Raw genomic sequence first — 26,850 nt, forward strand, 5'->3', positions numbered from 1 at the left:
CAGTTAATTACATGTAGTTTGAAACCACAATCCACAGCTGCTCAATACCTTTCTCAGGACCAACCAAAATGCTATAATTATATGCAAGCTTTGATATTCTTCAGAAGTTTTTATCAGGCTAGATGATGCAAAAGGCAAGAGATGGGGAAGAAATATATTTTGAAGTACAGAAGGAATGATATGAACAGTGAATTTGCTCAGGGCCAAAGTCCCCTATTAAATTCCAGTAGTCTACAAGCAATGAATTCCAATGATTTGCTGTATTCCTAGTGGACTTCTGAGGGGTGCATGTGAGAAAGAGGAAGATTGATAAAGAGTAATCCAATGAATCAAATAGGGAAAGTGTTGCTGTATATTAGCATTCGTCAAAAAGACTACGTTGGGAAGAGAGGAATCTGTAATCAATGAAGAGATGCTGCCTATTTAACTTTGCAAAGGATATTTGAAAATCTATTTCTTCAAAGCCCCAAATAGGGATGCAGTGATGCAGTTTACATATGTAACAGCAGTTCCTGGGAAAATTGATTATGCTTCATTAGCAAAATGTTACCACCACTAAGAAGATCAAACCCTCCAATTATGTTTGTTGAAGAAACTGAAACACATTTTATCCATATTATATGAATATCAACTATACAGAGTATTGTAGAAGCAAACAATAAAAGCACTATTTTGGACAGGAATTGTAAACTACTTATTACAGAGAAATATCTGCATGCATAAGTGAAAAGTAATTAGATGTCACTAATCAGAGAGGTCTGAGGCATAAGCATAATATTAGAAAAATCTCTTTTCACCCAAAATGCCAGTTAAGGCTTTTTAAAAGACAGTGGCCATGATTGAATTCAACAAGAAGGTGGAATTCCCTGCAATTCTGGCTTACCATTGCATTCTAAAGCATCCAGTTAGCAATACCAGTTTGATCTTCTCTTGATTTGGCCTTTTAAAGTCATCCATTAAAGAAGCAAATACAAATTAACTTGATAAAAGCAAAACAATTCATACAGGCTTTTAACAAATCAGCACAATTGTTAACACAAAGGGGTGAAACAGTATTTCAGGTTTCCATTTTTTAAATTAACAGGATGACTTTAGAATAGACTTTCTTAGATTTTCAGCTATAACTGAAAGCAGTAACTTGGGAGCAAGGTTCATTAACTCAAAAGGATACTATAGTTGTACTGTAGTCTACATACATTCTTTAATACGATGTGCTGGATCGCAAAAATGGTATTGTTTGAAGCACAAAGAATGGTGGTTAAAAACAGTGTCTGACCACATTCTTGCATTACTTTAGCAGTACAGAACTGGGCAAAAAGTAGCACCACACCGTCATTCCTTAAAGCAGCTTTCCCCAACCTGGTGCTCACCAAATGCCATGTTGTGTGCTGGTACTCGAGGTCCAACACAAATGGAGAGTACCAGGCTGGGGAAGGCTGCTTTAGTCTTTCCTTTTAAAAAAGCTTTGCTGTGCATTTTCTACCAGGAACATCCCCTGCACAAGTTCTCCCTGCTCTAATGTAAACCACATTAATTCTAGTGGGCTTGCACAGGAGAATTTCCTGTTGCATTGTGCCCAGTGTCAGTGGGTTCTTCAGAATCTGACTTAAATTCACAAAAGGAAGGAAACTCCGAGTTGGGGCTCATTATGGCAGTCTATTCTCCTCTTGATATGCGTGTGTCACTCCTATTAGCATGTGCCTACGGGAGGAAGAAAAGGCTCCTATAATGAGCCTTAATTCAGAATTTCCTCTCTTTTGTGGGCTTCCAGTCAGGGTCTAAACACCTGCTGGTGCAGCATGAAAATCTCTGAAAAAAACAAAACATCCTGCTAACAAAATTCTCTTTACAGACAGTATTCCCCACTTTAAAAAAAGAAAGAATTGCATGAAATAAATTCATGCCATTAAATCAGCTAAGGTCACTGCCAAAATTAGTATGAATTTCTTTGCATTTTATACTAGCCTACTTTTTTTCCCATGTGGGACAGTTCTCTCACATTTCTGCTTCCAACCATACAAGCAAGTAATACAACACATATACCAGAGATGCAGGTCATGGCATCTTCTGTGGTCCCCAAAATATATTTCAGAGCATCAGGAGTTCACAGAATGGGTTACTGTCATGACCTACCAGCTTTCTGATCACATTCAGCATTGCTTGTAGGAACAGATCACACTGTGCCTGCATTTCTCTCTCTCCCTCTCTCTTTCTCTCCCCCACCCCCATTTTCAAACAAGAAAATAAACTATAGCTGATAGCCTGGTAAGTGAACTTATGAATCCACAAAGCTTAACTATGGAAATGTCCTCTGGCCAACACTGAAGGAGCTGCTTAATGAAAGGGTAATGAACCACCAAACCATTTACATCACAAAGATTACATTTGTGGACCAGCCTTCCAGGAACACAGCTCAATTTACCACACACACTTCAAGGATGTATTCTGATAGATATTCGAAAACAAATCCCAGTTGTGAGGATGACTATGTATTGCATTTCCAAGTGAGCCAAACAACCTTCTCATGCAATATACTATTTGCCTAAAAGGATCCTGCAAATATTATGCCATACAGAAGGTTAAAAAAACATTCTCACGTCTCAAGTGCCACTTTTGCTCATTCTATAATACAAGCCTTTTCATGGGCTTAACAAGAGAAATTACGTACACATGGCCACATCTGCGAGTGCAAATGTAACAGCTGGAATTCTGCTCTTCATTTAAAGAGATTCTAGTCTATTAAAGCCCTCTTAGCCCAGGTCTGCAAGAAACTAATAAATTACCTGGGAGTCTAAAGAGTTACCAAATTATGTAGGTCAGCGTGTTTACTTATAAAAACTACAGAACAAGTTAATTTTGGTTTTTAAAATCCATCATGAAAAATTAGTTTTTAATTGAGTAGCTGTGTTTAATAGCAAGGCAAATATTGTCAAATAATTTTATCTAAGGCGAATAATGTTATATGCATGCTCAGATATGCATGATTTTCTTTGTGATTTTAGTTTATAACTGACTGTTCAGGCTAATTCGTTTTGTTTTGTTTTTTTGATGGTATATCAGACATCCAATTTGGGGTATTTTTTTAACCTCAGTAGATGTAGAAACAAAGGACAACTTAAAGTTCTACAGAAAAAAGCAGTATATGAGCCACTACTTCCTGCAGCATTATGGGTGACATTTGCAGTCAAAGCAGATTTTACTAATTATGTATTCATTTCAGAGGAAATGATTACATAGAAGCAGATTGACTTTTTCATAAATTTAACCAAATTAGCAAAAAAAAAAAATAAAACAAAATTGCTATAACTTTAAAATGACGACAACCAGGAACATGGTCATTTATAGTTTGGCCACTTGATAAAATGACAGCTCACTTAAATATGTAGAACATATATGAACATGGGGAGCTTGTAAGAGTGACTAATTGTCCCTGGACATTAACAGGAAATGAATGACTGGGTAGGAATTAATATATCATTAAAAGTCAGAGCAGAACGCTGAGTTATAATGCTAATTTTTTATAATGAATGTAAGCAAGCAGGAGAAGCTTCACTTGTTAACATAAATATGATTTTAGACTGTAATCATACTCTTTAAACACAAATCCCATTGATGTGCATATTAGAGCTGCCTAAGCCTATTTATGAACACTTTGCAAGAATTTATTCACATTATTACATTTGGAGCAATTCCAAAATAATACACACATAGAGGGTCAGATAGCACCAAACCTACAAATGAAGATGCTGTGCAAATTATGGTAATGAGTAGTAACTAATGACTAAGATGAACAAATTGGTTTTGATGATGATGATTACTATTATTTTACAAATTCGAAGGTGCCTCCCTGTTTGGCATCCTGCCACTGAACTGTTTATTATCTGAAAAAAATATTTTAGCTAGAACACAATAACTATATCACATGGATATGTCACTGCTTTTATCTCAGGCCATGTACTCTAAATATATACAAAATGGGTCCTTAAGGGTCCTTTAGGGCAGAATGTGCCACAGTATCATAATTTTAACATGCTCGGACTGAAGGATCCCAACTGTTTTATGTACCCTGAGAAAGGACCACAATACAACAAAGACCCAAGAATACTTGAACAACAAACAGCGACATCTGATTCTTCTCAGCAATAACATGCATAGAACACACCTGAAAGCAGCCTCCTTTATACATTTTCTTATCCTGTGTTGGTTTAGATTTCATTCTTAACATACAAGACAAATTTGTTTTAATGCCAAACAAACAAAGTCAAATAAAACCATCAGGTTCCAACAGAATTCTAAACAAGATGTCCTTAAAGACAAACCTTATTTCTCCATTCATTCTAGGCCTTTCAAGCTACGATTAACCTTGAATGGTGGCTAGCAGTACAGTATGTCAACTCTGCATGTGTGTAGACATGACAACATTTTTTATTTTAACATTACGTAAACACTGCAACAGTTTCTAATCTTTAAAACCCATGAGTCTTTTGGCTCCTGAATGTTGGACTAGAACTAGGTATGAAATTATTTGCAGAGTCAATGGGAAAAGCCTCCTCTCTGTGAGAAAAGCTGTCCAGCTGTTCTAAAGCATTCCATCTACATTTGCATCCCTTTTGCTTCTGTGAATGCTTACTACAAAACTGGATAGAATCTAGAAGAATATAAGAATGTGATCAAGGCAACGTCTGTTTCTTCAAAGTCCACTGATTATCTGATCTATGATTTTTTTTTATAATTAGGGAACAATCCTACAAAAGTTGTAAAACCTTTTGGTCCGAGCATGCAGACGACTCTTAAATTATATAGGCTGACTTCCAATATCATGCCAGTGGACTTCCACTTACACTGCAGGACTTCTCTTTGCTCTTCTCTCCCGACAATCAGATCCAAGTCTCAGGGACACATTTGGAGACACCAGGGCTGCAGTGGGTGGAATGTATACTTCTGGAAGATTCACACAGTTGGATACAAACCATGTTTTTTAAGGTATGAACTGTACTTTTGTACCCACCCAGAGAGCTATTTTGGCTAAAGGGGCAGGATAGTAATCCAATAAATCAATAAGAAAGTATTGTGTACGCAAAGTGGTTCCTCCCATCTAAGAAGCCTTACGATCCGGCAGAGGATCCTCCCAAAATGAGGCGGAAACTATTTTTGCCCACTGCCTTTTCCAAATGGTTCCCCAAGAGTCCAGTGCAGGTTTGCAGAGGGTGAAAGAGAATAGCAGAGAGTTCCTGAGCAGATGCCAGTTCAGGGGATCCTTGTGCAAGCAAGAAAAAAGACTGGATTTAAGCTATCATATACATTTTATTTCTGTATTATTCTGTTTTGTTGTAAAACATTATGGAGTACTATGTTAGAAAATCATCATTCGATACAAAAACCAATAAACATAAGATTTCTAAAAGACCAGACCAGGAGACACTGGCTGACCAGCAACCTTAATTTAAATTTTACAAAACTGAAACTGCAGAGAAAATACATTTAAAATAGCTGTGAAAATTTGGCTTGTGCCATCAGGAAAGAGTTTCACCAAAGCCTTTGCTAAAAGAATGACCCAGGAATAAAAGTACCTTTATTTCACAGTGAACTCCTCTTTCACTATAGGAACTGAGTGGGTTTTCCAGAAAATGTTGAATCAGAATCCCTGGAACATTTTCTGGTGCCCCAAGCTGGGATAGATCTGATTCTGTTTATTCAATTTATTTTCAGTAAACAATAGTGGAAATGTCTATCATATGAATTAAACTTTTTTTTTTTTCAAAATAGCCAAAAGTAGTTAAAGTGAAGAAAGTATTCTCATTGCAATATTCATAAATATTTTAAGACACGACAACTTAGTAGCAAATGCTTTGCTTACATTTTCAAAATGAAGGTACTAAAAGCTGTTATTTATAGTTCATATGCCTGAAGATTTATAGATATAAGTTTTCTTACAGATAACGCATTGGAAAATCTAGGCAGCATCCAATGTTTACACCTCCACTGATTTGCTTCTGCAAATGGCACTCACCTCTTGCGGAATGGAGATTTAGTATATCTGGGGGCAATCCAAAATGAGCTGAAACAGTTGTTTCTGTTCATTTTAGAGCTCCCTCTAGGAAGTGCTAAATCTCCAGTGCATAAGCAGTAGGTCATGCTTGTGCCAGAGCTGACAGAATTCACTGCTTGAGGGAAGAAATCAGCAGCAGTATAAGTGCTCTGTTGCATACGGCCAACAATTATAGCTTGACTAGCATTCATTCCAGTATCCCAATTTGACTTGTACTTTGTTTATTCATTATATTACCATCTCTCTCTCTCTCTTTCTAATGAAGCAATGCATTTTGAAAAATTTCTGCTGAAAAAATGTGCTGTGGATAATACATCATTCAGGAAAAAAATCCATTCCAGCAGATTATGAATTTTGAACATATGTTCCTTGCAACTACAAAATGCTATTCATGTATTGTAAACAATTAACCAGTCAATCACAAAACAAACGTCGAAGAAAGACACTATCCAGTTCCATACTTGTCCTCTGGCACCTGCAGAATTCAGTTATTTCTTGAAATCTTACTCCTGCTTTTAAAAAAATCGGACTTAAAACCCTGCGCCTAAATACAGCATTTCCATGTATGCACACAAGAGGGCTCTCCCAGGCTGCCTACACATGCTGGAGGTTGTCTTTGTCAGCTTCTGCTTCTAGGGGTACAAGAGGGCATTCTGAGGAAAGGGGAGGCTCCAGTACTTGTACAGAAGCTCGGGTGAATTTGTGCAACACAGAAAACCTTAGGGACTGGGGCTGGTTAAAAATACAGTCAATAAACAAAAACTGTCCATAGAGGAATGTGGAAGCAAGTTTGTTTAAAGTGTAAAGAAAGAAATGCAAAGAGACAAAAAGCTCAGCTGCTACTTCGGGCCATAAGTGGTCATGTGTGGTTAAGGGACACATGCTGAAGCAGCAGGAAAAACAAGCTGTTTAGGGGGTGAAAAAACCAACCCCACGCAACAAAATTCGAACCCAAGATATGTTCCACAATGTACTTATAGATCTTTCCACATTTTTTGGACTCTAACCCAGAGATGTCCTGCTCCAGCTGCAGATGATGGTATGCCCTGGACAGAAAACTGGTACTCCAAATAAACTGCTTGCAGGGAAAAAAAGTCAAATGCATCATGCCAGCTAACCCAGTAACAGCAGGGGAAGGCAGAAACTGTGCTGTGTGTATTCTCAGAATTGACTAAAACCTATCATCCCTGCCACTGCAGTTGTGGTCCTACATAGCTGGCAGGCACTCGGTTAAGTATGCATGTGTTTAAAGTTGGATACATAGGCTGAAACATCTAGCAAAATCCTTAGAGACACTTTGCATAACTATAACAAAATTATGCAGAATAAGAAAACATAAGAAAGTTTTTACTAACTTTCATAAATAACTGAGCAAAACCAGGTGTTTCATTTGACTTGTCTGCTCAACATTCAACATACTTGCAACTTCACAACTTCCTTGAAAGTTAAGACTGGAAAATGAAATACATGTGCAGGACACAATTCTGCATTTCAAGTTTAAGTATCGATAGGTGGGTCCACAAATGAGGTAAAAATGCATCAGTGCAATCTGCTTTAAGGATCAGAGTAAAACGTGGTCGGTAAATCATTTTCCATTTGTCATTAGAACATCTTCTTAACCCAATTTCAAGGAGAAGGTGGCAAATCCAAATATATAAAAATAAACATTTGTGTGGACATTCAAGGCACAATTCTGTTTCAAGTCTGAACACCAGCTCCACACCCACTTGCAAGGAGACCAGAAAAAACACCAAAAAATCACAATGCAATATCTGAACTGAGTGTCTTAGATATTGCACATAACAGGCTTTTTTAAATGAAGGATTTTTTAAACTAAGGGTATTTATCAACATTGTACACATACGGAACCCCAAATTCAGAACCTTGAGCTCTTTTCATCCATTCAAATTCATCCCACTCATCCATTTTCTAATCACCAAACTTCCACTCTGGAGAAAATTGTTATGTCCCTATGGAGAGGAGGGCATGGGAACTCAGTAGAGAAGAACCCTAATTCAGCAGATACATTCAGAGGCTATGCTGGGGGTACCTGCTAGGAAGCTCTGGAGCAGGCATAGACACAGACTGCTCTAAGACCTTTTACTGCCTGAGGTGAAGGACGAGATGCCATTTCAAGGGAAAAAGACAACCAGGCAGCTCTATCTTAATTCAACACTAGCTCAACCTCCACAGCACCTGAGAGCAGCAGGCCAGATTTAGGAGTTCTGTTCAAGTCTTACGGCATAAATGCCCCTACTTTCCACTATGGCTTCCCAGACCAGCACAAAGCCACCTGCTTCTGCCTAATGGGAGGGCTGGCCCTACAGACAGCAGGAGGACTCTGACAGCCTCACGCGGCAGACACAGGATATTACATGGAATACTGAGGGGGAACAGGAGCTGCAAGGCTATTTAGCAGGACGGCCCACAGGGAAGCTGAATGCAAACAGTAGCTTTTCTAGGAAGGGTAAGGACTAGAATAGTGTCTGTCCTTGGCTCCCTTTTCTCCGGCAGAGCAGCTTCTGGAGAACTGACTGTTCTCTTTCCCCTGCCAAAAGTCAGCACAGTAGTAGGAAAGGGAAAGAGATATAGACAGTACTACAGTTCCTGTCTCTGAGCTTTACTAATATCCTGCATATTATAATTAGGAAAGCATTTCAAGCTAGATCCTTGAATTATTTCATTCAGTCAGCAGTATATAGATCCACAGTGACTAAGACCTACTGAAACTTCATTGAAGTGAACTTGTATGGGGCATTTACAAGGCAACCCCATCTAGTTTTGGGTACTTCGTCTGTACTTTGGCACACATTCTCTATCACAGTTCCAGGCAACACCATTTTAGCAGCTTCTTTAAGCCTTGCCTAAGCACAGGCATCCTCCAGATGTTTTACAACTTCCATCACTTATGACTACGGGCCACTTTGGCTGCATTTGGAGTTGCCATTCAAAATACCTGTAAGTTACCATGTAGTGGGAAGCTGGCTTTTCTTTTTCAATTTTCTTTAAATTGACTTTCCCATCCCCTCACTCAAAGAAACCAACAACACTTAGCAAACTTAAATTTTTCTTTAAAGATTTACATTACTGTAATGTGGCCTAAGCTAGATACTAGATTACTGAGCAGGGTCATTATGATCAGTGATCCATCAGCTACACTGGCTCCTGGTGTGTTTCTGGGCCCAATTCAGAGTCAAAAAACTGATTTGGAACATTAAAATCTTTAATGGTTTGGAACCAGGAAACTTGAAGGACTATCTATCCCTGCATGTGAAGGTCTTCAGCAAATGGCCTCCTTCAGGTTTGTGTGTCATTCAAGGTGTGCCAGATACCTGCTAGAAAGACAGGTTTCTCAATATTGCTGCTTCCCTTATTTTAGCAAATTCCCTTCAGAAAGACTCACTTAATTCACACACGGATGTTATTTCTGTACCAGGTGAAGACTTCTTTTAGAAAACAAACAAAAAGGCTGTTTCACCTGCTTTTGCTATTTATGCAATTTTTTGTATATTGCAATTCAGTGTCTAATTTGGGAACTTTGAAAGGCACCGAGGATGTGTGTGAATGGCAGTGCAAAAGTATACAAGTGCAGCATGTCTAGTCTCACCAACTGCTTAATTAGTGCTAAAACACTTTTGCAGTCTGCATTTTTTTAAGTTCATTGTAAATTCTACAACAGTGCTCAAAATAAAAAGCACATTTATTTATTTTTAAAAGTGTGCTTAAAATAATTGCCATGTTTTGTGGTGTGGAGAAAAGAGCTGGGAGGCACACTCACAAATACTGTTCTCTTTGAAGAACAGAGATTTGCAACCAGCTAATAGTAGGAATAATGGGCTTGATTCTAGAAAGGTTTTCTTTTGGGTGCTGCAACAAATGCCTCTCTCAGTGTGGCTGGCACCATGTGTTGTGCAGTGAGTGATACATTTGCCAGTCATCCTCCCAGCCAGTGTTATCAATCAAGGAGAACCAGGGTTGAGAAAATAGTGGTACTCCTTACCTCTGCAAGAGCTTTGTCTTTGGGCTGCAACAACCTCAGTAAATATAGCCCAGTGACTGAATGAATGATATCCAAAATGGCATCAGGTTGGACTGGATGCAAAAAGGTGGGTTTCTAAGCACCACAAACAAATCACAGCTGTCTGTTGAGGGTTCTTTATAAGCTTCCTAGGAACTCCACACCACATCATTCTATATAATCAGAGACACTTCAGCATCCCTTCTTGGAGGCCAAAAACATTCTCTTATCATGTGTAGTGTAGCTATGCATGATAATTTACTTTATTCTCATATAAGCATGCACAATTCAAATTTGCATAGGGACTATGCTTCTCCAGGAGCAAGGGTTAAATTTTCCACCATCACTTTCTTCTTGAGGTTCCACCACTCCTAGAATAGCAATGGGGTATTTTTTTAACCTTGAGATTCTAGGAAAAATTAGTGGAGAAAAGGTTTAAATCTCTTCCTCTGGAGTGCAATGGTTCCAATCCATATTGGGATCACTTGTGCTCACACAAGAGTAAAGAAAATGATCGTGCTCAGCTACCCATCAGTCTGTCTCTGTTTAGGTATCACTCCAGTAACAGGAAGATGCAGCTGGAACAAGCTGACTCATCTACCCAACTCTTCATACAAGCAAAGTCATTCAAGATCAAACCCTAGAAGGTAAGATGGTTCCTCATCTACCATGTAGACTCAAGGGTACATGCAGGCACATCAGTTTGCTGACAGTAACCTGGCTAATTCTGGGTCAGAGAAAGTCTGGAAGACAAAAGAAAGTTTGCCTGGTACTGTGTGCTCTCTCAACTGGTCCATCAACTCCCCACTCCCATTAACAAAACAATGGATTCAACTCTGTCCATAAGCTCACCTCATCTCTGCTTCCAAACTAAATTCCTCATGTTATATTATAAAACATTAGGCAAGATGTGAAAAATATAAAATACTAGAACTAAAATAGTTTATCCACTTAAATTAAAATAAGACATCATAGAGTAACACTGTATCATTACTACCTACTTTGACTGGTTTTATTAGATGCTTCATATAGAATCATAACTTATCCCCAAGCCTTCCAGCAAGGTGATTTTCTGACTTGCTTTCATTATTTTTCCCTTCTCCTCCTTCAACTCAAGACACTGTTCTTTATCTGCTGCATCTTTCAAACCAGCTTTTGTTCTACCTCTTTTAGGGGGAGGGGAGAAAACCCCTTTGCTGGACTTTTCTGACCTTTCCCAGTTTCACTCTCTACACATGCCCTTTTATTTCTGAAATTCTAGGACAAGTTGCCTGTCTTTTCTTGCTGATAACTCATTAGCTGATCTGTTCCAGTCAGGATTCTTTGCCCATCACTCCATGAAATCTGCTTTGAGTCTTATCAGTGATGTATTACCACCACTATTGGTCATTTTATTTTCAACTTTATCTCCCATTAATTTTCACAGTAGTATTTTATACTGATTATAATACACTTATCTGTGTTTTTTTTTAATTTTCTTTTTCTAGCTCATGTTATCCCTCTCCCCCCTGCCCAATCTCCTTCCAGAGGTCACTCCTAAGACCTTTGCTTTTTTGCATTTATCTCTTCTCTTTTGGCCACTATTCATTTAGGATTATTAATGTTTTCATAGCTAGAATTCTATTTGTTGCTTATGATGCTTCTGCCATGTCTTGATGATGTTTCATCTTGGCTTTGTTCACATTTCTTAACTGAAATATACCTAAAGTTTTGTTTTGTATGGGAATGTACAAAATAAATAGAACCATAATACCCAACTATCCTCCTGATATTCTAGTAATATTTCCTTCTTTTCATTGCTCTATTGTTCTGCTTCAATTTATCCTTTTACTCAGGTGTGCAATCTTGATCATTATTTATGACTGTATTTCTAGACTTCATCCTTTGTTAACTACCGTGCTTCTAACTCACAGATCCTGTCTCATGAGGCCTGTTAGAATACACTTCTTTTTAATCTTCCATCTATTCACTTATATAAATGCCACTGCTCACCTAGTTTATTCAGGTCTTTGCATAAAACAAAAATTACCTTTGTTGTTTTCTCTCTACTAGCATCCTTCCTTCACCTTGTATCCATTTTAAACTTCTGCTTTTTGTTTACACATGCTCACATTCCTTTTGCACCTACTCATCTTTCCTCCCTTCTTTGTGGGCCTCCACAGTTCTCTCCTTCTTATGCAATGCTTCCATTACCTCGACCAAGGATCTTGCAGTCTATCACATATCTACCATTTCTGCTCCACGTAGCCCTCTTTGCAAGAAATTCATTCCTATCTAGCAGTCATAGATCTGCCTTTCCTACTGTCCTCAGAACATTTAAAATTATACCTTTTTACACAGACATTCCTTTCTGAACCACTTATCAACCCTTTCTGCCAACTTCCCTTTCCAATCTATACTTTAGATGGCAAAACCATAGCCACAGTTGGTCATCTTTGTTTTTATACAGCTCTGAGGTGTAAAAGTGCTACATAGCATAAATGATTATTCTGAAGATAATAGTTTAAGATAGCTATATATGATCACCAAGAAGTCTTTCTGGATTGATAACCAAACACATCAAGATAAAAATATTTCAGCCAAATAAAATGATATGCAGGAAAATAAAACAAAGATAGAAAAATTGAAAGAAATATGGAAACCCACAGCTAAATGTTAAAATAGAGTTTGTTGACAAACTCACACCTCTATGGCCTGGATCTACTAATGCCTTACTGTGACAGACTATTCCCTGCAACTTTAACATATGGCTTAACTCTAAAATTCAGGCTAATGCAGTGGAATTCTGTTTAAGAAAAATCAGCCACTGTACATGTTCAGTAAAAGATTTCTATGAAGTCCAGTTCTAAAATTTCTGGCCAATATTTTTTCCTTCCTTCCTTCCTTCCTTCCTTCCTTCCTTCCTTCCTTCCTTCCTTCCGAGTGGTTAAGAAACAGAAGATTGTAAAAACTGACCTAGGTTTTCTGTAAGGGTCAAAAACTAAAGCTAGATATTGTACACCTAACACATTTATAGTCATCAATCTGAGCAACAAAGGTGGTCTGTAATCTTCTTACAAAAAAAAATAAGGATTCCAAATCTGAAATTACACATATACAATGTACATTTAAAGGAACGTTTTCTAAGCTGAACTTTTAAAATTCAGTTACTTTTTCCACAGGCAAAATAGAAAGAATGAAAAACACATGTACACTTAACGTCTCCTGACATAAACCAGATTTGAACCATTGACCTTCAAATCTCCATTGCAAAGACCTAACAGGGGCAACCGTGGTTCTGAGCCAGTCACTGGCAAAGGACTTCACAAATTGCTGAGTCAATTAAGCAGCTATTTGTTCGTTTGCTGCACCAGAGTGGGTAACATGGTAGCAACTAAAGTCTGAGGCTACCATTTTAGAATTTAGGTTCTGTTTTATTTTCATCTCATTGCTTTTTTTTTGTATGAGCACCACACATTTAGAAACAGGAAATGTCATATTTCCTTATGTTTATAAAGTTACCAAGGAAAGAAAGCAATCAAACAAAAAAATCCAATTGCTCTTCTCTGATAATTCTTCAAAGCTGCAAAAGAAGCCCTTATAATGCTTCAGACTTAAACCAGTATATTGCCATTGTGTGGAAAAACATAACAATCTATTCAACCAAGGTAGAGAAATGTTTGTGTTTTCTTAATCTAAATAATTTTGATGGAATAAAAGATCATGCTCATTGATAAGCACTTTCAAAGCTTCAGCTCTCACAAATAGTAGAAAAACATAGGCAAATGTTACTGACTCAAACGAATGACAGTCCTTGACAAATACTCTGTTTACGTAATAGCACAAAGCTGACCAGCGCAACAGTCCTGTTTGCTCTTTATAAGAGGTATGTGCACAGACTGATATTCTCTTTTTGAGAAGGCAGTTATATTGCTGCTTATTTCGGCACTCATTTAAAGAACAAACAATAATCAGCTGTGTGTGTATGTATGTGTGTGTGTTGGGGGCTGGGGAAATTGCAATTCTTTGAGAAACTGCAGCATGTTTCTTTGGATATCCTCTAAGTCACAATATTTTGCAAAAGAGGAATTGTAACAAAAAGAGCCATCCTGGGAAATTTAGAGCAACTATTCATGAGAGAGAGAGTGATCTGCAGCACTGGTACTGACAGAACAGGGCAGGCCAGAATTAGCTGCCTGAAGTGGTTATCTCATTCATCCTGATGGTTAGGCCAATTCTATGATCCCTGTGAATAAAGACACTAGCCCTGAAAACTGCTTTACATTTTATGCAGTTGTTTAATAAGCTACACTTTACTCCTGTTTGTAGCAGTTTTGTCTCCCCTCCATCCGTCTTATCATGTTAGCTGAAACCGCACTGTTAGGATCTTCCTTGAATGTAACAAAGCAAACAGATACTTGAGTCATATTGTGTTCGAAATGCACTAGGGGAAAAGGAATGCTGACAAAACACCAAAGAGGAAAGATAAAGTGGAAACGGGTCCACTCATTTTTTCAAAAAAGAAAACCCTAAAACAATTTCCAATTAAGATTTCCAACCTTCACAGGAATGAATGCATGCATTCCAACTGCCACCTCACAAACCTGCATGAGGGAACAGAGTATGAACAGTTTCCCTCAAAACTTGAAAAATTAATTTTCCCAAATAAGGAAAATATTTCTGAGTTACCAACCTCAAATCAATCATGAAATAGCTGGTTTCATTGTACTTTTTAGGACTGCTGTGTACAGTCCACTTGAAGTTAGGGCTGATTTACAAATAATACTATTGCTACAAGATGTATCAAAATTCTCCTTAGATCCTCTAGCAAAGAAGGTGAGATCACATTGTGTGCATGTTCTAAGTGTTCAGCCGGAATCTACCGTCTTAAAACTTAATGCCTGCTGTTTCCCATTTCTTTATCCTAGTTGCTCTTCATAACTGGAATTGGAGAATTCTTTTGAACTTTCATTTTGTTTACCCTACCTGTGTCAGTCATTACTTTTTATTAATATTCTTTCTTTAAAAATAAAATGAAGATATACAAAACACATTAAGAACTATAAAATACATAATATAACCATAACATAAGATAATGTAAAATCAAGGGATATAAGTAATTTTTCTAATTAGCATTTTTTAAATAGAAGGCAACTTTTCTTGGTTAAGTGTGCTGTTAGAAGAGATAAGAGGGACAAGAGGCCCAAAGCTGACATCATACACCTTACAGCAAAAACATTAACTTTGTTAACACATTTTGGTTGGCTCAGGTATTCTAATGATCCTTCTAGATAAAATAAACTGTTTCCCCAGCATACAGCTCTACTATTTCCACAAAATCTAGTTCCATTTATACAAATGTAACAAAATGTAACATTTATACAAATGTAACATATAGGTATACAACTTATAAGTTATATTATAGAAGTTATGTTATATTTTAACATTATGACTTAACATACATACATACATACATACATATATATATATATATAGCTGCATAAGTTAAAATGTGTAAGTTAAAGCTAGAGGAACGCCTTAAAAACAAAATGACAACAACTCATGTCCACCAGCAGTTTTTGTTTAAAAATTCATCACGAAAAATGCTTCTTTTTCTAAATTGATAACATTTGGTAATCAAAACTATTAAACTAAAGATGGGTTTTCAAGATCCTGAAATATTTATAATTATAATCGGTTCTTTCTCAATAGAGAAAATTTGGGTGTTTCTGTTGATTTTATCAGCTTTTAAACAAAAGAACGTCCATATTGACTTCACTGGATTTATGTGAGAAAGGATTCCTCAGAGCTCCTGTGCTTTCACCTTTGACTCACCCATGTTGCCTAGCCCAGCATCAAGGAGTGTCACTGTAAACCTACTGTGGATTTATGAAGCTTTTTATCCGATGACAATGTCTAAGTAGGACTCATTTTATAGATGGAGGAAAAAGGGATGGCTCTGCCTATTCACAAAGCAGCAGCTCTATGCCACACAGTAGTTTAAACTGGGGTTGAAAGCTAGATATTACATCCTGAAAACAGAGCTGTCAATGCCTCCTATCTAATAGTGCTAAAGTCAGAGTAAACGTGATGCAGTGGAGTATGGCATTGGGGCTTTGACCAGCAAGACATTGGCTGAGTTCCTGCTCAGTGATGATCACCTTGTGACTATGGCAACCTACCCACCAAACATGTTTATTGCAAGGATGTGCTGGGGAAAATTACAGCATTTTGCTTCCAGTGAGATTCCTGATGGAAGAGTATAACTGCAGATGCCACAAGAACTTACCATGGTCTCAAATGAATTTGGATTTGTATGATTATGATCCATGGATTCCACAGTGAACTGGCTTTGCATGAGTCACACAGATCTGGTGGACTTGCAGAGCCTTACAAATATTTCCATAATTTTGCACATTTTTGTCATTAAAAATAATTAAATAAAAAATACTCAACATGTGCATTCCCCCCATGGACTAAAGTGTGAAAATGGCCATTTTGAGGGATCCACACAATTTTCAGTCATGAGAATTTGCACACGTTTGTATGAATCCATTTGCACAAAATCCAGTTCTGTCAGTGAGTGGGCAAAAGAATGAATGGAACCTAAAGTTTTATAAAATGTAGAATGAATGGATTTTACAACATATATCCTAAAGTATGATACTGATTGACTTCTGTGCCATCAGTCTGAAAACTGATTTTTTTGGCCCTGTTCTGATCACCTTCCTTTCATTGTCGGTTCCAAAGCAATGTTAAATAAAATGTTCCAAGAGCCAATTGGACAATTCTTATAAATGTCCACACACACACAGAGAGCGAGCAAGTGAGCGCTGAGTTTTCCTGCAAGCAGTGCAACTTGTATACTTGTCAAGATCTGCTTGCAACAACTAGAGTTATGCATTCCAGCTGCTCAGGTTCAGAAAAATTTAACTATTCATTGCCGATGGCACCTAATTACAGAGTTTCATATGGTTAGCCTGACTTGAGCACTAAACTCCATACAAATACTGTGCTTCACCATATGAGGCATTTTTGATGGCCTCTATCCAAAAAAGGAAAGGTTTGAATTGGTTATTGACTACTTCTCACCATATGGAAACACACAGCCAGTTATGTTAATGTAGCAATAATCATAACATTAAAATTACTACAATTCTGAAGGGTCCAATCTCCTATAAGCATAGGTTACCACAAACCCTAACACAAAACATAGCAGCAGTGCTTTTTCACTATTGTAAATTTCATACATGAACTCTCAGTGAGGAACAAAAACAGTTTTGGTGTTTGTTAAAGAGTTTTCTTTAAACATGAACAGACATACATATGACTCAACCATTTCAAGGGCTGGTCTCCAGAAACCAACGTTCTGCAAATCTGAAGACAGACAGCAAGACATTTTCTTCCTACCCTAACACCCCCTCAGCCAACATGGCATTGCTGCTGTTCATTTTGAGAAGGGTGATTACCTGCTACCCATCAGAATAAGGGGAACCTACATTTGGTTCTGCCTCCTGCCCCAGGATGATCAATTGACAATGGCCACAAAGGCCAAGACAGCAGCACGTTGTTTCCTGCACAAACACTCATTTCTTTCTGAGCAAAGATCAGTCTTTGGTAGGCAAATCTGACACTCTCCAGATGTTTTTCACTACAGGCCCCATCAGCCCCAATCAGAATGGCCTATCGCAAAGAGCCTTGGGAACTGTAATCCAAAACATCTGGAGAAAGCCATGTTGGGAAAGGCTGTTTGCTGGACAGGGGGAAAATATTTTAACAGAAAAATTAAAATAAAATAAAATCAAGTAATTATTCAGGTCTAAAATAATTCCATACCACATATCCAAAAGTAAACATTTAGACAATTTGACAATTTGGACAACATTAATCAATCCAATTTGTTTTATCACTAAGAAAAGTTCATCGAAACCAAATCAAACAAAACTAAAAGCAGCATTGGCTATACAACCACACCATGTTGAAATATGACCAAACCTGCCTAAGAAAAGCAAAACAGATAACAAAACAAAATAACCTAACAGCAGACTGCCCAAGTTGCATTCTAAACCACGTTGCCAACATCTCTGTGAATAGGAAAATAATTGTACAAGCAAACAACTTGGTTGAGTGCGGTTGCTGTTTAACAAATAATTCAATCCTTCAGTTGTTTAAACAGGCAAAACCAGGATCCAGAAGCTGCAATGCTGTTGTTCAAATGTGTTTGTCATCAGATTTCAGCCTGACATAAAAGCCACTGAGGTCCCCCACACACAGAAGCTAGGTGGGTGGGTGCTCCTCCTCCCCCACTACAGCTCCCATGTACAGTCTAAGAAAATATGGTAGCACTCAATAGCCTCAAAGGTGTCCAAGAGCAGGAGAAATTTCTCTTCCTGCCGCTCTGCCCATCTTCACACTAATGCACATACTTGAAAGAATTGCAATTATTTTGGGCAGGGTTTCCCTGCCTTCCCCCTCTGACCCATCTGATTGAATTCTACAGCTTAAGCCTTATTCAAATGAAAGCAGGGGATTCATCCATCTTTCTCCGTTGCTGGACGTACTAGTATTTCAAGACAAACATCAATTAAAGTAAGCATGTGTCTTGCATCCTGAGTTATGAATTCAATTAGGAGCCATTTCGACCCAAATTTGTTATGAATGTCAAAATAGGATTTCTGATCTCTGAATCATTCTCTGATTCACCTTCCACCCCTGGCCATGACTCGCGGAAAAAGGGAAGTCACGTGATAAAAGGCACTGAAAGGGAAAGAGCTGTTTTCTTTCCTTTCTGGGGGAGGGGGTATTTTAAAAACACCCTTCCAGCAAAAGAAACAAAGGCATGGTATTAGTGGCACAGGACTATTCATGGGTGGGGCCTGCATGCCAAAGAGCTATAATGGGGCTGAGAGTTAATCTTAACAGGAGGCCCCACTTTAACCTTTTGAATGCACCTTTTTTCCCCCTCTCTCCTTTTTTTAAAAAATGTGAAACTGCATCTTCCCCAGACCCACTGCAAGAGCAATTATTCAGGCATTTTATCTAAAGCCAGAGCTACAATCAAAGACTTTGGTTGGGACATCAATTCATCATTTCCAAACAAAACAGCCTCTTTGCTTTTGAGGGGCACCTCAACTTGTGCTGCCATTTTAAAAAACATTTTTAAAAAGCCCTCTCTTTTCCCCTCCTAACCCCATGTATGCTTCAAAGCCTTCTTGAATAAATAGGAGTATCCGATAACCAGATAACCAGACAGACGTGTGGTCCGAAAGGTTTTGCTCCAAGGCTATGTTTGGGATGCAGAGATAAGAATAAAACATTGGGCAGTTTGTTTTAAAACTGGTTCAGTTGAACTATTTGTGGTTTTAATATTGCATCTTGTAAACACAAGTTGCAATTTGAGCGTCAGGACTAATATTAAAAGGAAAGGGGCTAGATACATACATTTTCATTGCTTTTCCCGGGCAAGGGAGGAGTTAATGCTCTTAAAGTTAACCTTGTTATAAAACAAAGAGCACGATCCATTCAAAATTAAACACGTTGAGAACCACTGACTTATTTACTTATTTATTTAAAACTTTTCTACCCTGCCCACCACTGATGTCTCGGGACAGCTTACAATAAGGAATAAATAAAATAAAACAAACAGAGACTTCAATATCAGAGTTAAACAGAATGAAATCAATATTACTTTTATGATGTTTAACTTCTACTCTATTATGTACAATATTATTAAGCACTTGAAAGATTCCAAATTAATAAGATTATGACTGCCCTATATTCGTATTTATGCTTCATACAGAATTGGCAAAATGCTTACAGTAGTTATGGAAGGGGTGGGCTCTACCACTCTTATTATACATATTTTCAACCACTGTATAAAGCTTAGTGCCTGGGAGTTTATTGTTCCCATTTTATACAAAGGAAATGAAGCTCAAGGCAAAACTATGTGCACGGCAGAGTGAGGTCTCAATCCAAGTTTCCAAATCCTGCTACATGTTTTATAACTTTCTATGCACTGGACCATGTTAGATATAACATTCCAGTAGTAATACACTCTGATAAGAAAAATCATACAAACCCACCAATATTCCTGGGATATACCATAATATACCTCATATTCTGTTAAAAGGAAATGCCCAACAACGTTTAGACCTTTTTAGATGCAATTGCAGTCATATGGATGGCATTATAATTTAGGGTGACAGTACTTTGAGACTGTTTACAACAATGAAAATCACATTAATAAGACTAATAAAGAGAACTTTGAATCTTTTTACATAAATCAAAAGAACAATGGCTAACAGCAGAGGAATGGGTTACAAATGCAGGCGGAAATGAACTTTCAGCTTCCCTAGTTTGACCAACAGAATCTGCAACCTGAGCCCAAAGGGTGCAAATTTTTCACAATTAAGAAACCTGGAGAAGGAGAGTAGGGGGTGGGAGGGAACAGCTAGCTAGGCTGATGGGGATTCCATTTTCAAGCCAGCCCTTCAAAAGATCATATCCTTGCTACCGTCACATTAAGGCTCAGTCACATGTCTCTAGTTTAGTTTTCAACAGCAATCAATTTTTTAAAACCCTCTGAAAATTAAAAGGGAAAAGGTTTTATAGGGGCATTTCCAGATTTGGTTTTTTACATTGATGTTATGCTGAGCACTACATGTAGGAGCCCTGATTCAGCAGCAGTACTGAGGTATCCTATTTCCATGAAATGGAGGAGGGGAAGTCTCGCTGGCAAGGGGATGGCCGTGCTGCTCTTTGCAATAGCAGAAGGGTGGGGGATGCATGGACAGCTCTGGCTGGATGAGAACTTCAGTGCTGACTTTGCACAAATGGCAAATGACTTAGCCAGCAAAGAAGTTAATTTTTTTTTAAAGAGCAAGAGTCCTGTAAAGGCTGGTACTAAAGACAGAGCAAGCTTGCTGATTTGCTGGCACACTTTCATAAAGCTACATAAAATAAAGGGGAGAGGAACCAACTCAAAACAGATGTATCTATCAGAAAAAGCACTATCATCATTAATAGACAAACATCAAACTGATGCAGTAGTTTCATTCATTTTCTGAATAAATTGCCTTTTTTTTAACTTATGCCTATCTGTGGTGCAGTGGTTAAAAGGATGGGACTGGGACTGGGACTCAGGACATCTGGGTTCGAGTCCCTGTTCAGCCATGGATCCAACTGGGTGACTTTGGACCAACCCTCAGACTCTCAGTTCAACCTACCTCACATACCTACTTCAGAGAATAATACTGAGAGGAGAAGGAGAATTATGTAGGCCAACTGGAGGTCCTTGAAAGGAAAAATGGTGGGGTATAAATATAATTAATATCTTATGAAATTAATGCTGAGCGGGCTCCTTCAGACGTACACCAAAATATGCTTTAGCCTCATTGCCCCCTAGGTCCCTTGCATTCTCTTTTTATCACAGCACAATCCCCACCATAGTTTGCCTCTCTGTCTTGCTGGGTAAGCTACTGTTTCTCATCGCGCTGAAATATAGAACTGGAGACTACAATATACTCCCAATTTCGAACCCTGGCTTGCAGGACAGGCAAAAACTTTCTGCAGCTTTGGGTCTAGCCAGAAAAGGAAGGTAAATTGCAGCATGTGAAGAATCCATATGTCCTGAAGTCATTCATGCATTACTCGAGTATGTATTAGCACATCTGATATAGTTATATACGTACAAGTGTTAGAAGTAACAGTTAGTAAGAATGCAGCACAGCATTTCAAGAAGTTCTGCAATAAATACATAATAAATCAATACTTGCCGTATTTGCCAAAATATTGTAGGAGTGAAAACATGGTAGTTTGTAATGTTTAGAATTATTTATGTCTTTACATAGTTCAAGAAATCCCCATTAGGTAAACTGTATAGAATAAATTTAGGGATGCTGTAGTAATACAGAAAAAATACCAGACAGTCTTAAGGAGCCCAGTTCTAGGCAAAGTTTACCATGTTCATCAGTGTTACTTCTTGGTAAGGCTGCAGTCCTAAGCATTCTTATAACAGATGCACGTAACCCTCTGTCCAGATTGTTCAATTTTCTCACCCACAATATCATCATCTTGCCTAGTGTCAGCTCATTGCATTCCCAAACCCTATCTCTTCTTGTTGTTGGGATCAGCTACGGAACCCCTCTGTAAAAGGAACAAAAACAATTTCCTTCTGTGTTTCAAATGCCCCAGGGAACAGCTAAGTAAAGTAGGTAACATACAAGGAAATTGCTATAGGAATGGTTAGGGTTTGTATAGGCTAATCTGCTCATGGTTGCAAAGGACCAGGGGAGAAATAATGGTAATAGAAAGGGAAGGCCTGGACTGATCTAGATTGAACCATAATGTCTGGTTTACTGGTGTGACACATAATGTTCACCCTAAACCATTCTCCCCTGCTGTTTCCACTATTACATCCTAGATTTCTTCAGACTATGTCTCATGTTTTACAAGTTGAGTTTTTCCTCCTGGTATATATTTCAGTCTGTGCTAAACTTGCAATACTGTTCTGCGGGGAGGGGAAGGGGAGGCGTGGCTGCAATGGGCTGCCAGATGAAATGTCATGCAGACTCCACAGGACAGTGAGAACTCGGAAAAGGAGAGAACCCGGATCAGCCCTCAGTTGCTTCCCCACCTCCCTTGCACCTCCCATGGCTTCTCTCTCTATCCCCAACACAGAACTGCAGAGTTAACACAATGCTGCTTTCTTCCATCCTGTCCTTTGAAAAAAATAATGTCTGGAAAGTCTTCAAAGGTCTTCTTTGTCCTTTCGCCTTAAGATATAACTAGCTGAAAATGCTTCTCATCTACATGTCTACTCAGAAGTAAATCACATTATCTTCAAGGGCATTATTCAGAAATAAATCACAGGAGAAGGGAATGGGAGCACTGATCCTACTGGCTTTACCCCATGAGACCTGGACAAAAGCAGCAGTATTTCCCCTGCCCCCTTTCCTCCTTACTCCCTTCTCCATGATTTTTGTGCAGGGGCAAGAGGAGCTGCCAATTCCACTTTTCAAAAAGTTTTCACTCATTTGTACCAGCATATAACTGTAATGAAAGGGGGAAAAACAACTTTTTAAAAGCGTTCCCACTCCTTCTACTTTTCCTGCCATTTCATGTGTGACTCAAGTTCTGTAGAAACCGCTAGAATGTACCCCGAGAGTAGTAAATGCAGTTTGCATAAATATTATTGCAGTAGTCCCTCAAAAACTGTACCATAGATCTCATCTCCTTGAGAATGATTCTGAAGCACTCAGAGTGGGTGCTTTCGGGTGAAATTGGTAAATGCACCAAAAGAGGTGGCCAGTGTCTCTCCCTTTTAACGGTGTCCTCTATCAACTCTTACCCAAACCTCCTGCTCCTCCAGAAAGGGAAGATATTAACTACCCTTCCCCTTTTTGCTGCTCCTTTTTGAAGCAGTTATTGCAAGGTTGGATGCACCGAAATCTCCCTGACAGTAAATGGCAGTTTGCACCCTTGCAATAACAAAGCGTGTAATGCAGGTGCAAAATTTTTCCTCCCATTAACTTCTTAGACCTTACAGCACACAGAAAATAGGGCACCCACACTGCCAGTTCATACACCTGCCCCATTCATTCCATCCTATTCAGGCACCTTCTCTCCTTTTCTTTTCCTTGAAAAAACCTGCCAGGGAGATTAGTGCACATCTGCTGAAGCACAGTAAGTGCAGCAGTAATTGCTCTGAAAAAGAGCAGCAGGAAGAGAGAAGAGTCAATATCTCTACTTTCTGAAGTACCTGAAGACACTGGGACACCAGTGTGTAGTGGCTCTTTGCTGGAATCCAGAGGTGATAAGTACATTTATCAAAGGTTAAAGGTTAAAAAGCCTATTAGTAGACTACAGATTATAAAGGCAAGCTTGATACAGAGGGCAATGTTTACACACCTTCTGCTATTGTGAACCCCTCAGAGAAATGATACTGGATGGACTTGTGCCAGCATATAGCATCTTCTGCAGCTAGGTCTGTATAAAAAGTTTTGCTCTTAGGAAGATCTTCTAACCTTATATGGGTAATTTGGTGCTTCCTACAATCACACAGGGTTTCATCAAAGTAAACAAGATGAATATTCTTTGCACATAACTGGGAAAGAATCCTAAAAGACAACTGTATGTACATCTTGGTCATTCCCATACCAGGCAGTTGGCTGAGGCACCACCCAGGGCTCCCTAAATTCCAAGCCCTATCTAGTTCAAACTCATCCAAACAAGGAAAAACAACTGCCTAAGCAGCTGAAATATGGTGAACACATAACCGACTGACCTTCCCAGGTCTCAGCAGCGTTTAGATCACACCCAAGGCTATTCAGAAACAAAATTAGCAAGTTTCTCATTGCAAAAGGTAAACATCATGACGTTATTGGTACTAGATACCAGACAGCAAGAGACAGGAGCAGACAGAAGAACCTGTACTGAAACAAAGAACCAGAATGGCTGTTCACAGAAGGCCCAGCCATGAAGCAAGAACTGTCATACTCCATTGTCTCATTACAATGGCTTTCCAGTTTTTTCCACTACATAGTGTAAGCAACCTTATGATGGGTCACTGCCTATGATTAGGCCAGAAGTATTCTCGCCCAGGCAAAGATAATGACTTGGATTCTGTCTTCTTTTTTTCATGATCATGAAAGATGCATTGTCCATCTTCCATTCTCACTTGAACCTTCCAAAAACTGGTGTTTGTTTTATTCTACTCATTTTTTGCAAGTCACCCCGAGATGCTTGTAGTGGACAGGTCAGAAAAGTTTTTAATAAATACCTACTCCTTAGGACAGATGGAAGAGTTGGCAAAAACTCGTTTATGTTAATGGAGAAGCAACTTAGACCCACACCTACATCTAAAATACTATAATACAGATTATTCCAGGATCCAGTATTCAGATTTATTTATTTAATTAGAAGCTTTTCTAACGTGTCTGCTACAGATGTCTTGGGACGGTGTACAAAATGAGTACAATGAAACAAACACCATAGCATTTGACAATTAATACACTAAAACCCCAGTTAAAATCAATTAAACATTAAAATAGCGGGAAAATAAAAAAGGTTTTGTGTGACGCCAAAAAGAATATAACGTATAATGAATATATACTTACCGGAATGCATGTGGAAAGTACCTGGAATGTTTTGTTTTGTTTCAGATTTAAAATTGGGGAAAATATTTCCTCAGGAAAGTATTATCATCAATACATTACAAGCCTTTGGACTGGATCCCCAGATATATTTACAGAAGAAATTATGATAGCACTAATGATCCACTTGGAAGATATGTGTGACCTCATGCAAAACCTGGTACAGAAGACTGCATAAGGCCTTGCATAAGACATTTTTACTCTCTTTTATCACACAAGGATCTTATGTGAAGTCTGAAAAGGCCCTCCTGCATATGGAAGAGGCTTTCCACTTGAGGAAGGGGATCTCCAGATCCAACCTCTTGTTATGTTGGAATCTATTCAGAAAATATCAATCATGGATGGGAGACAAAAGACAAGACTATCTTTTCTCCTTTCCTAATGAAGCTTATGTTCAGAAGCTGAAGAACAGGCCTGAAGTCTTTTGATTTTTGCCCCCAACAGAAATGGGCAGGCATGGGAATGAAAACTGACTTCCTATCTTGCTCCACCAGAGGTTACTTTCCCAATCAATCTTCCCAGCCAGTATCACTATCTTAATGACTGATTGGTGAGGAAGCCTCCTGCTTTCTCTGTTTCCCAGCCATCTTTGAAACTATACTGGATAACAGAATAGTATAATCAGGATCGCATGCTGTGATCTTCCGTTTTTGGCCTATGCCAAGTTGCTGTGTGAATCCACCAAGGGAGCACTCACTCTAAAGCTTCAGGAATGCCCCATTTATGAAATATGGAGAGAACTTGACCTATTTATTATGCAGAAAAGGCAGACTTCTCAAAATTATTTATTTATTTATTTATTAAAACATTTTTATGCCGCCCCATTCGCCGAAGCCTCGGGGTGGCTTACAACAAATAAGTTAAATCATCATAACATTACTTACATACTCCTCATGGATCAAAGTGAGAAGGGAAGTGATACTTCAGTTCTAGACTGATATTGAAAGGGATATGATCCTGAAGCCCTCCCTCTCCCCCAGTGGAAGAAGGGTCATTCAACAGATCCAAGCCTGCCTACATTCCACCCCATCTCCAAAATGCGCATCTGGGGGATTTGGGAGAACATTGGTGGCAGTAAATGTACATGGGTGGAGCTTTGCACAGGTGTAATTGAGGTCTTTGGTGTGGATAGTTTCTCTGCTAGTGAAGAATGGGACACTTATTCCATCCTAAGGCCTTTCAAGCTCTTAGAGGTGGTTAGGATTGCTCTGTAAATATGTAATTTAGTATCTGCTTATATGCAGGGTTTTAAATAACAGACGAGACAATGCAGGACTAAATAAATGTTAGGACTTCATTATGGGCTTGATGAGTAGCTTATGGAAATCTACACAGACTTTCCTCTATAAACCTTTATGCACTTGTGTAGTCACACTTAAGTATTCAGTTAGTATGCTTGATAAATTGCTGTACAATAAATGCTTTATGAGGGCAGTGTCTCAAGCGATAGGTTAATGATGAAATTACACAGCAAAATAATAAAAGACCTTTCAGTTAAGAACTTGAACAATTAGATCATGAAGACCAAACAGGGTAATGACAGGAGTGTGAAGCCAATGCAATTCAGGAAGCATGGTTTGATTTTATCAGTTTTCAAAAATAATATTCCTGAGCCTATTTACAAACACTTTATTTTTGTATATTAAAAATGG

At 38.4% G+C, this 26,850-nt stretch overlaps 1 protein-coding gene and 1 long non-coding RNA gene across 9 annotated transcripts in view; one reads left to right on the plus strand and one right to left on the minus strand.

Moving 5' to 3' along the window:
* Window positions 1–26,011, plus strand: part of LOC123021978 — a 33,605-nt gene extending 7,594 nt beyond the window's left edge. For 5 of the 6 annotated variants that reach the window (XR_006414437.1, XR_006414438.1, XR_006414444.1 and 2 more), the window contains 2 exons: window positions 4,882–4,983; window positions 10,618–11,008. This is a non-coding gene — a long non-coding RNA (uncharacterized LOC123021978). Of the gene's footprint in view, window positions 1–4,881; window positions 4,984–10,617; window positions 11,009–25,207 lie in introns of those variants that run through there. The other variant, XR_006414439.1, reaches the window with a different exon arrangement.
* LIN28B (lin-28 homolog B) overlaps window positions 1–26,850 on the minus strand; it is a 94,986-nt gene that overhangs the window by 56,987 nt on the left and 11,149 nt on the right. The window lies entirely within an intron of this gene.

Source organism: Varanus komodoensis, unplaced genomic scaffold (genome assembly GCF_004798865.1).
Source record: "Varanus komodoensis strain SLA01 unplaced genomic scaffold, ASM479886v1 scaffold1, whole genome shotgun sequence".
NCBI classification, from domain to species: Eukaryota; Metazoa; Chordata; class Lepidosauria; order Squamata; family Varanidae; genus Varanus; species Varanus komodoensis.